Below are 9,390 nucleotides of genomic sequence, written 5' to 3'. Positions count from 1 at the left end.
ATCTAATCAAGAGGAAAACGAAATAGGAAGACAATTCTTTCATTTACAGCCCGAGCAAGGAAACCCACCAACTCACATTAAATGCTGGTAACACTACCAAGGATACAACCACAATTATAATCTCAGCTATAAACAAACATACTCTCATTCAAAATTTCTTACCTACCTACAATTATAAAGAACATGTTATAATGACCCATGAGACTTTTTTCCCATTAACAGAGTTGCTGTTAAGCTCCATAAGAGAGGCCACACAGAGTAACTCATTCTATCTTTCCGTTTTGCATGGTTAAGACCAGAATGAACTACAACGGTTAAAAGAGAACCACAATAATTTATTAACATACAGCCGAATAACACTAGTCCAGTTTTGAAAAGAGGTAGTGGATTTATGTGACATTCTAACTTATTCTGAAGCAGTAGGAAAAACCAGCCTCACCACAAGAATGGGACAGCTCTACACACATGGACATACAGAGTTGATTTTTCTTTTTTAACAGAACAGAGTCTAATTCTCTGTGTAATTAAAAAGACATATTGATGTGCACAGGTATATGTGTGTGCATACACACACACACACACACCCCCGGTACATTTTTATCATCTCTGTTGTGTAGCAGAAAATGGTGCTATTCGTATGTGCCAGTGGTTTCCAATGACACCCAAGGGTTCTCAGTACCTTGGAAAAGATGCTAAAGTCTCCAGGGAAACAAAGTATGTGAGAAAATGTTAACCACTTACTTCCCTAAGCTTTCTATCTGTCCCAGGCAGGCTGAAAATCAGTAGCTGTGTGCTATCCCAATGGAAGGCTCTAACGGCTGGAAGGCTCACACGAGAACAGCACTGCCGTCGGAGCGGGATTCTGGCTCCGTTACTGAGGGAGCACGTTGCAGGGCTTTCGTTTGAGCTCGCGGCTGGATGCTGGGTGTCCCAGGAACACAATTCGTTGGCTTTGCAATACGCAGCACCATGGACTCCACACGATACTGCACAACAGGTTGGATATAGTCACTGTAATTTCAGAAATGCAGAGTAAACACGGCTGTATCAAACAAGAACCTGCACTGGGTCACGAGGTGTCCCAGGCAACTGCAAAGGAGAAAGATGGTAACACTCTTGAATTGGGTTGGAGTGTTAAGGAACGGCAGCTTCAGACACTCCCGCTTCGGGCTGGCTCGAGACAATGCTGGTCTGCTCAGGACAGCAGTTTCCAAGTTGTCTTTTTGTCCACGGAAGTTGGCAAATGATCACTCCTGGTCAGCTCAGCTACAGTCTGTTACAACAGAAAGCAGAAGGAGGGTAGGAAAGAAAAAGGAGGGTAGGAAAGAAAAAGGAGGGTAGGAAAGAAAAAGGAGGGTAGGAAAGAAAAAGGAGGGTAGGAAAGAAGATGACAACAGCAGCGCAGACCACATGAGTGAGAGTAGTTGTCTCTCGTTTCAGGTGCTGTTCAGGGCTCATGAGAAGCCATGAAAACATTCTAGTTGGTCCAGTCCCTCAGAATCCGGGCAAGGAAAGCCTTTGGTATTGCTGGAAACTGCTGGGGTCTCAAAGAAAGAGCAGTGTAAGTATCACTCTGTCCGCTCCCGCTCCCTCTCATGCTGCTATCGAAATAACAGAACCACACATGACTTGCATGAGACATGTCCTTAATAAAGCCAGAGCCCTTCTTATCTTACCATCAGAACTCACCCAGAGGTCTGCTTCACAGCAAATGTCACTCAGAACACACTCGATGCAGCTTTGCCTGCCCTGGAGGAAAATCATCTCCTCTTTCTAAGACGTTCTCAACTTACTGGTTATGGTTTTAAAAAGCATTCATTCTCAGACTCAGTCAGTAGAAGAGACTCACTGGCATGATTACCTCTGGGGCACTCCCTCTTAAAAATAAACAGCTATATTTAATCTCTGAGACTAACCATTCAGTCCATTATTACTGCTTTTGAATGGCCTTCCTCTACATTTCATGTCATGCAAAACAGTTTTCTGTGACCTCATGAAAACACACACATTAACTGAAAAGATACTGGAGACGTGTAAGAACCGAATGCCAGAAAGTCTCGCCGTCTCACGCATTCCATCAATCCAATCCAGTTTGTCTGACAACTGGAGATTCCCACGGCTGACACAATGAGCGACCGTTTTCCACGTGTGAAAGGCAAAGCCTCGTTATAAACAATCAGGAGAGTGTTGCTCTTTCTACTAATAACAACATATTTTTATGACAGCTTGTTACAAACCAGCAAACAAAACTTCCCCCGGGACATTCTCATACGGCTGTGGGAGGACATTTATGAAATAAGGGACATGTGAACAATCCAGCCTTTCCAGAGAATCCGAGCTGGGACGTACCGGAACTACTGAAAGCATAAACAACTTCCGGTGCAGGGAGCATGAACATCTTACAGGTGCAGGAGAAGAGACAGCCGCCATTAATGACGCAGTTTTAATTTCTTGAAGAAGATGGGTGTGAACATTTGTGAACATGACTTGAACATGACTCGTAATGTGGCCAATCAGGTTGGACTATGGGCTGTTATTTGCGATGAAGCCAATCAGTATTTATTGGGTGTGGTCGAGGGTTATAAATGGCACTGGAAACACGGAAATAAAGGTTCACTTGTTAGATCACATTGATCGTGTCATTGTCCTCACGCAGCTCCCACATACGGCTCTTTCAAAAACGTGGCACACACAAATATACATGTATGTATTGTAAAGATAGACACAGAACGTGCTACAGCAAACTGCTGTTAAGGCCCATCTCAACGACATACTTTGTACTATTTTCCCCACTCCCCCAAAGGACTACTGAAACAGAAACTCCAGTTTCTCTTCACCTGTTTACATGGGTTTTAAACTGAGTGGACTTTGGTGGAACAAAACCCTTCAATATTAACAATCAATACAACTGTTAATATAACACCTTCTGTATTAACAACACCTATCTCAGCTGAACACAGATTTATAACTTCAGCACTAAACCAAGTTTCCACCTAGTTGGAAAGTATTTAAGTTGAACAGAAATCATCTGTATGTCATGAATGACGCTCAGCTCAGTACTCAGCTTTATGAGCTGTTCATGCCACACAACTCCAAACCACTCTAATGAAGAGTGAAGCCCGGTGTGATACGTGTCATATAAAGGCTGTTTCTAAGCCGCTGTAGTTACTGTCTTAACATCTTGCACACGGTTTTGTTCTCCTTTTAAGCCGAGCTTCGTTGGCATGCACCGTGAAGTAAAACAGAAACCTGGCAGTTCATTAAAAGTCTTTCTGATGAATAGTACATACAAAATAAAAACCTTCCAGAACTTCAAAATGGTCCCTCTATTCAGATACGTTGGAACTGGGACTGAGCATTTGTTTTGGTTTTGTGTACCTTAAACAGAAAAATACACGGTGATGAAATATTGAGGGTACAACTACACAACAGAGCACAGCACAACAGCAGAGTAAATAAGCTCACGTTGCTGCATACAGACTGTTCCAGCACCTGAGCTAAATTGATTATTTCTCCCTATGCTGACTGTAGCTCACCCCTATTCCCATGTTAAGAATCTGGCCTTAAAAAGAACAAACAAACCAGATCAATAGATCCACCCGTAGACATCTGCCTTATTATCAAACCAATCAGACAGCACTCGGAAAGTAAATAAAGGAAAACGTTGATGAGGAACATGAAAGCCCACGTTTTCAAAAGGGTAATTCATTAGATTCACCTAGAAAAACACAGAGGCTGCATTAAACTGCATGATGTCTTTCATAGTCACAGAAATCCCTACTTTTTAAAAACCGTGACAACTCAATTTATTAACTTTGTATTAGGATTCTTTGCTAAAAAAGTAAATATACATACGTAGAAGTCCCAAAATATTCACAAGTCAGGAAAGAATATCCCTCATTAGTTGAAAAGATTAGGTGAAATTAAGTTAATCAAAAAGGTCAGGTCTGAATTTGGCCAGAACAATACTTCTAAGGACTCAATCATCTGAGTATTAAATGTATGGTCTTAAACAGCAAAGCAATGAGTAATTCTGACAGCTTAAAGTAAGTTCAAGTAATGAATCTAGTAAAAGCGCCACACTTGACAAATTGCGAAAACAGGTAACTTGTTCTCAAAACCCCTAAAGGAGTGAAAAGGAACATCATCACGTAACATGACTGAAAGGTAAGGGCTTCAGTATTTTACATTCCAGCGCCACGCAAAATCCACTCTCACCCAGCGGCAGAATGCTCTATTTGAAAAGGTGTACAAACAGAGAACAAACAGTTACAGAAAGTACATGAACTGTTCAACAAAGCCTACAATCATCAACCCCCCCCAGTCAGTAAATACAGTAACCTTTTAAAACTTGACCTCATGTCTCATCGTTCTCCAAACACTTAAAATATTTCGCCCAACAATACTGATTTCACTCATTGTATCTGACCCAAATTCATCCAGCTCAGCTGCAAATCGCTTCTCTTCCTTTTCATCTGAAGACATTAAAAGAGAACAGATTTAGACAAGTTACAGGACAGTCAAGGCCAGACCGAGCTATCCCTCTTCCAATTTGAGCTCTCTAGAAAAATAAGAATTCCTAAAGACTGTCACCGATTGCACAAGATTGTGTATTTACCAGTCTTCCACACGAACTCTAAATAACACTCCCCCAGGGTTTTCTGCTCTTGCACGTCCAAGACAACACTTACTTCGATTTCACTGAAGTGGTGTCCATGGCAAAGTGTTTTCCGTACCAAATATACTGGTTAAGCAATGCCCAACGTTACTTCAGAGCTAGCTGCATGCACATCAGTGCACAACATTAAAAAAAAGCGGCAGCAGGCAGGCGTGAGTTCTGGATAGCCCAGATGGAAAGAGAAGGGAATAGGAAGGCACAAACGGAGAGGCAGAAGCAGCACTCGGAATCTCTCTGCAAGGGAGCGGTGACTATGGCACAGGAAGAGACACCCTCTTTTGCCACCCTTGGGTTTTTTCATGCTTTGAAATACTGCAACACAAGAGAGGACAGTCTGTGTGGTAGATGTTTCCTGAAACTGTCTTTTTTCAGTCAGCCTAAGGCTACAGTTGTGGTATTTTCCTGAGTTTACAGGGGTCTTGTTTAAAAGGGACAAGACAGGTTGCAATTAAATATGAAAACACACTGCAGTATTTGATCCGCCAGTCCTGCTCCTTCTTAGGAGTTTCACAGAAGAGAAAGCACTTGGCAGCAGTTTTCCCACCATTCTAAATCCACACCCATTTTTCAGCTGCTGCTTGTGTACTCTGCACTACTCATTTATCAGACACCCCTGCACAGTACCCTACTCAGAAAAAGCAGAGTATTTTGGACAGAGCATACAGCAGTGTGGATACACAATGCTTTGCAATGACGATCGGAACTGAGCAAGTAGTTCCTTGGGCAGCCATGAAGCACATTGACCCTTGAAGACAGAAGTAAAAATTGCCTGAAGTTCTGCAGAACTGCTGTGAAACAACATAAGACAGACTTTGAAATGTGCATCAGATCAATCCAAATATGGGTAAGAAAACCTATTTGTCATTTCCTGACCTTAGCAATAAATCACAGAGCCTTAACAAAATTTGGCAGACCTTTCGTACACTTTATAAAAGTGCTTTTTATCCTCCTGATTGTTTCAGATTTTTAAGGAGGAAAAAGAGCAATTTCCCTTTCCAGGTTTGGATGGAAAAAGCGCCTCACAAGCAGCAACATTTTGATACTATGAATACCAGGGCTGTGGAGATCACACCTACGTCCTGCAGGCCCACTCCAATTTTATGGCCAAAGATGTTTCATGGTTATAGTAGATACCCTGAATGATATCTACATATGACTGAACCCAAGGAGAAGTAAGAGAAGGTTTGGTAGCAGAAGCACCTCCAACACACAAAACCTAACACACATGACTTCTGAAAATCAATCTCGGTTCATGGATACAGGGCACACACAGCAGGGGCATACACAAGGAATTTAGAATGCAGAAAACACGGAAAACCAGAATCTCATTGGTATAGCAAAATTTTCTCTGTGTGTGTGTGATTATACCTACAACACAACAGCAACAGCAACAGAGAAGAGGTCCATCTGTAGAAACACTCTGCATTGATTTTTTCACTTTATTACAGGGCAACACCGTTGGAGTGGTGCTGCAAAGCTAGTGAGCTCTCCTAAGAGCTCCAAGAGACAGAAAGCACAACCCTCCCCACAGACTCTACCTAAATCCCCAGTACTTGGGGTCAGCTATTTGCATACAGCTCAGAGCAGCACAAGTCAGTAAGCTCTGAGATGACACAAGGAGCCTAACAGGGAACTGGTACTCAAATCTTTCTACTTCACAAGTAGGGTCAGTGCTCCGCGCTGCTGAGACTGAGCTAGAAGCAGCACTTCCCACCCAGACATTACCCCGCACTGATACAGAACCGAATCAGATTGATGCCGTGGATTGATATTTAATGTCCTTGGGTTTTTTTAGGTTACGGGGGAAGATCTGATCAATTTACCTGCCCTCCAGGATGTTACAGACCTAGAGGTTAACCTGGTCATCCAGTAGCTCACATGACCAAAGCAGTCATTCTAGAAAATACATGGCTGGCTGTAGGAGGAGGCTACCACTTTAACATGCACTTCAAAACCACTTCAGATCCCCTCTCTAAAACTCTTCTTTGCTTAGATATTTGTGTGAGCTGTTGTTTCTTCTTTCCACCGTTTTCTTCAGTAGACTACAACTTCTCAGTACTTCTTCACAAGCTCCAAACACAACCTAACAAAAATATATCTTATTATCCTCCAGAGGAGCAAAACACATCTTTGAGTCTCTTCTGAGCCTTCTCTGTTTTTCAAAATAATTTAAAATACATTGGAGCAGGAGTCGGACACACTGCTTATCCCAGCTGTTTCACTTGTGTTGAAGTATTCCTAGTTTAGAATTCTCTGGTGCTCACTGCAATCACCAGACCTGACAAACGTAAACCTGCTGAAGGGATACTCTGCATGCTAAGTGAGCTGTGAAATGCCCATAATAAAACGTAACTTCATCTGAACTATGCAAATTTTACTAAGTGTTGCCTGTTTCCCTTTGTTCTATGGCTGAAGATTCTTTAATCACTTACTGACTTAATAGTATGTCTCTCCTCAGACTCAGACAGAAGTCTGTAATGCCTGAGGGCAGCAGCCGCAGTCCATCAGCAGGAGCAACCAGAGTGCAGCTCTGTCAGCTGTACTGAATTTCACCCAGGTAAAATCCCGGTCCTTTATCCAAACAGTTAACTGTCACCATTTCACCCTCAAAAAATGGATACCAAAAAACCTTCAGCAACTGAACACCACAAAACGATTAAAACTTTTTGACAGGGTCATATTAGGGGAGACCCATAAACCTAAATTGTTTCCACTTCAGCAACTTGCAAACAAACCCTTTCCTTTTAAAGTAAACCTCTTAATGATCCAATTTGATTGTGTAACAACTTACACTGAGGTTTATGTTTGCTGTAAGCCATTAACATCTTTCCAATTAAATGCTTTTAAATGTTAAGGAAACACAAACCTTTGTAAAATCAAACCATGGAAATGGAAAAGTAAGCAGCCTAGAATTCCAGAGCTTTTCTAAATCCAGCTTGTGACAGAGACCATCTCTCCCAAGCAGGTGCAGAACAAGTAACTTCACTTTGGTTTTCTCAAACAGATCAATGATAGTCATTCAACACTGAGGAAGAGCTGAAAACTTGGTTTTAGTTTTGATTCCATTAATTTCTACTACATAGAAATGACTCAGGTATTCTTTCTTTTAATTGAGAACAACAGAATGAGTTAAAATATTTCCACAAAACAAGGAACAAAATTGGAAATACAAACTACTGGCTAAACCTATGTTAATGCAGGTTTATTAAATGCAATTCTTCTGTCACAGAACAGATTGACAGAACAGTCGAGGTCGGAAGGAACTTCTGGAGACCATCTAGTCCAACTTCCCTGCTCAAAGCCCACGACCTCGTCTAGTCTTTCAGTTGGCTTTGGATTTTTTTTATTTGACTCCAGTTTCCAAACAAATATATTCTGAGAAACTTTCAGGCCATCCAATCACAGCTAACCTTAAGCCCAACAACAAAGAAGCAGAAGAAAAATCAGTGAATGTAGTTTTTCTTCAAGGACATAAATATTATTAACCTCACCAATTAACACGTTTACGCCCTGCAAGTGAAGAATCCTGAATTGACAATATTTATAGCAGAAAGTCTAAAGTTTTACAATATTTACTTTAAAAAAGCAATTCTAAATCTAAGACTTTGCAGCTGTTTAATATCCATGTACATCTTTTCTTTTACTCATTTTATTGACTCTATCAGCCTGTCTGGGCTCTACATTTTTCAGAATGCAAGATGTGTATAGACACGGTCCTGCTTTCTATCTCAATGAACAGTGAAAGAGTAAAGGACTCGGACATTTCAGATCATCACTCTAAGGCGGGTTAAAAAGCGGCTGGGACGGCCAAGCACAGAGAGTGGTGGTGAAGGGAGTTCAATCCAGCCAGCGGCCGGTCACAAGGGGTGTCCCCCAGGGCTCAGGACTGGGACCGCTCTGGTGTAACATCTTTAGGGATGAGATGGATAAGCTAAAAACTTAAGCCCATACACAACTCACAAATGAGACCATGGGTTCTGCTGCTTCTCTCTGACAACTAAGTAGCTCTCCTTGACAATTGTGCCTTAGAAAAACACAGGACTCCAATTATTGTTTCTAACTTAAAACTTTTGTAGCACATGTCTATAAAACAAAACAAAACAAAAGATTAAGGGTGGAACTCCTGCAGGTAGCCAGACATACACTGATTTTATAGGAATTGTGAACGTTCTGTACTTTTGAAAAACCAAGTTCTTGATGTTATGGAGCCAGACCAGCCAGATAATCTCCTGACAAACTTCCTTGCACCCAGCTGAAGGATTGCCCCTTGAAATTTTCATCCTGTCTCAAGGATTAAGAAACTGTCTTAAAACAAAGAAAAGTCTAAGATACGATTTCCTACAACAACGGCAAGTTAACAAAAATATTTAAATGGGACATTTTTGACACATTAATCCTGTTATCGTGGCTGCTACTGGTCAATCGCTAGGGATCAAGGTCTCTGTTAACCCAGACAATTCCAGAACAGAAATATTTGTCTTCCCACTGGAAAAAGTGCAACCTCTTTCTAAAGAGATATTAATTATCATCATAATCTTCTACTGCATTTCTCACTTTTTTCACCTTTCACTTAATGGAAAGGATGAGTTTTAACCGCATCCACAATTCCTTTTGTATCAGTTTATTTCACTTTTGGAAAAGATCACTCCGTTTTCATCACATTCTCTACTAACAGTAGAAATGTTTGATTATTTTTCTTTTCTTTAAAGAAT

Source organism: Leptosomus discolor, unplaced genomic scaffold (genome assembly GCF_034619465.1).
Source record: "Leptosomus discolor isolate bLepDis1 unplaced genomic scaffold, bLepDis1.hap2 HAP2_SCAFFOLD_45, whole genome shotgun sequence".
Taxonomy (NCBI): Eukaryota; Metazoa; Chordata; class Aves; order Leptosomiformes; family Leptosomidae; genus Leptosomus; species Leptosomus discolor.
The sequence above is the reverse complement of the archived record's forward strand: the minus strand, read 5'-3'. Positions refer to the sequence as shown.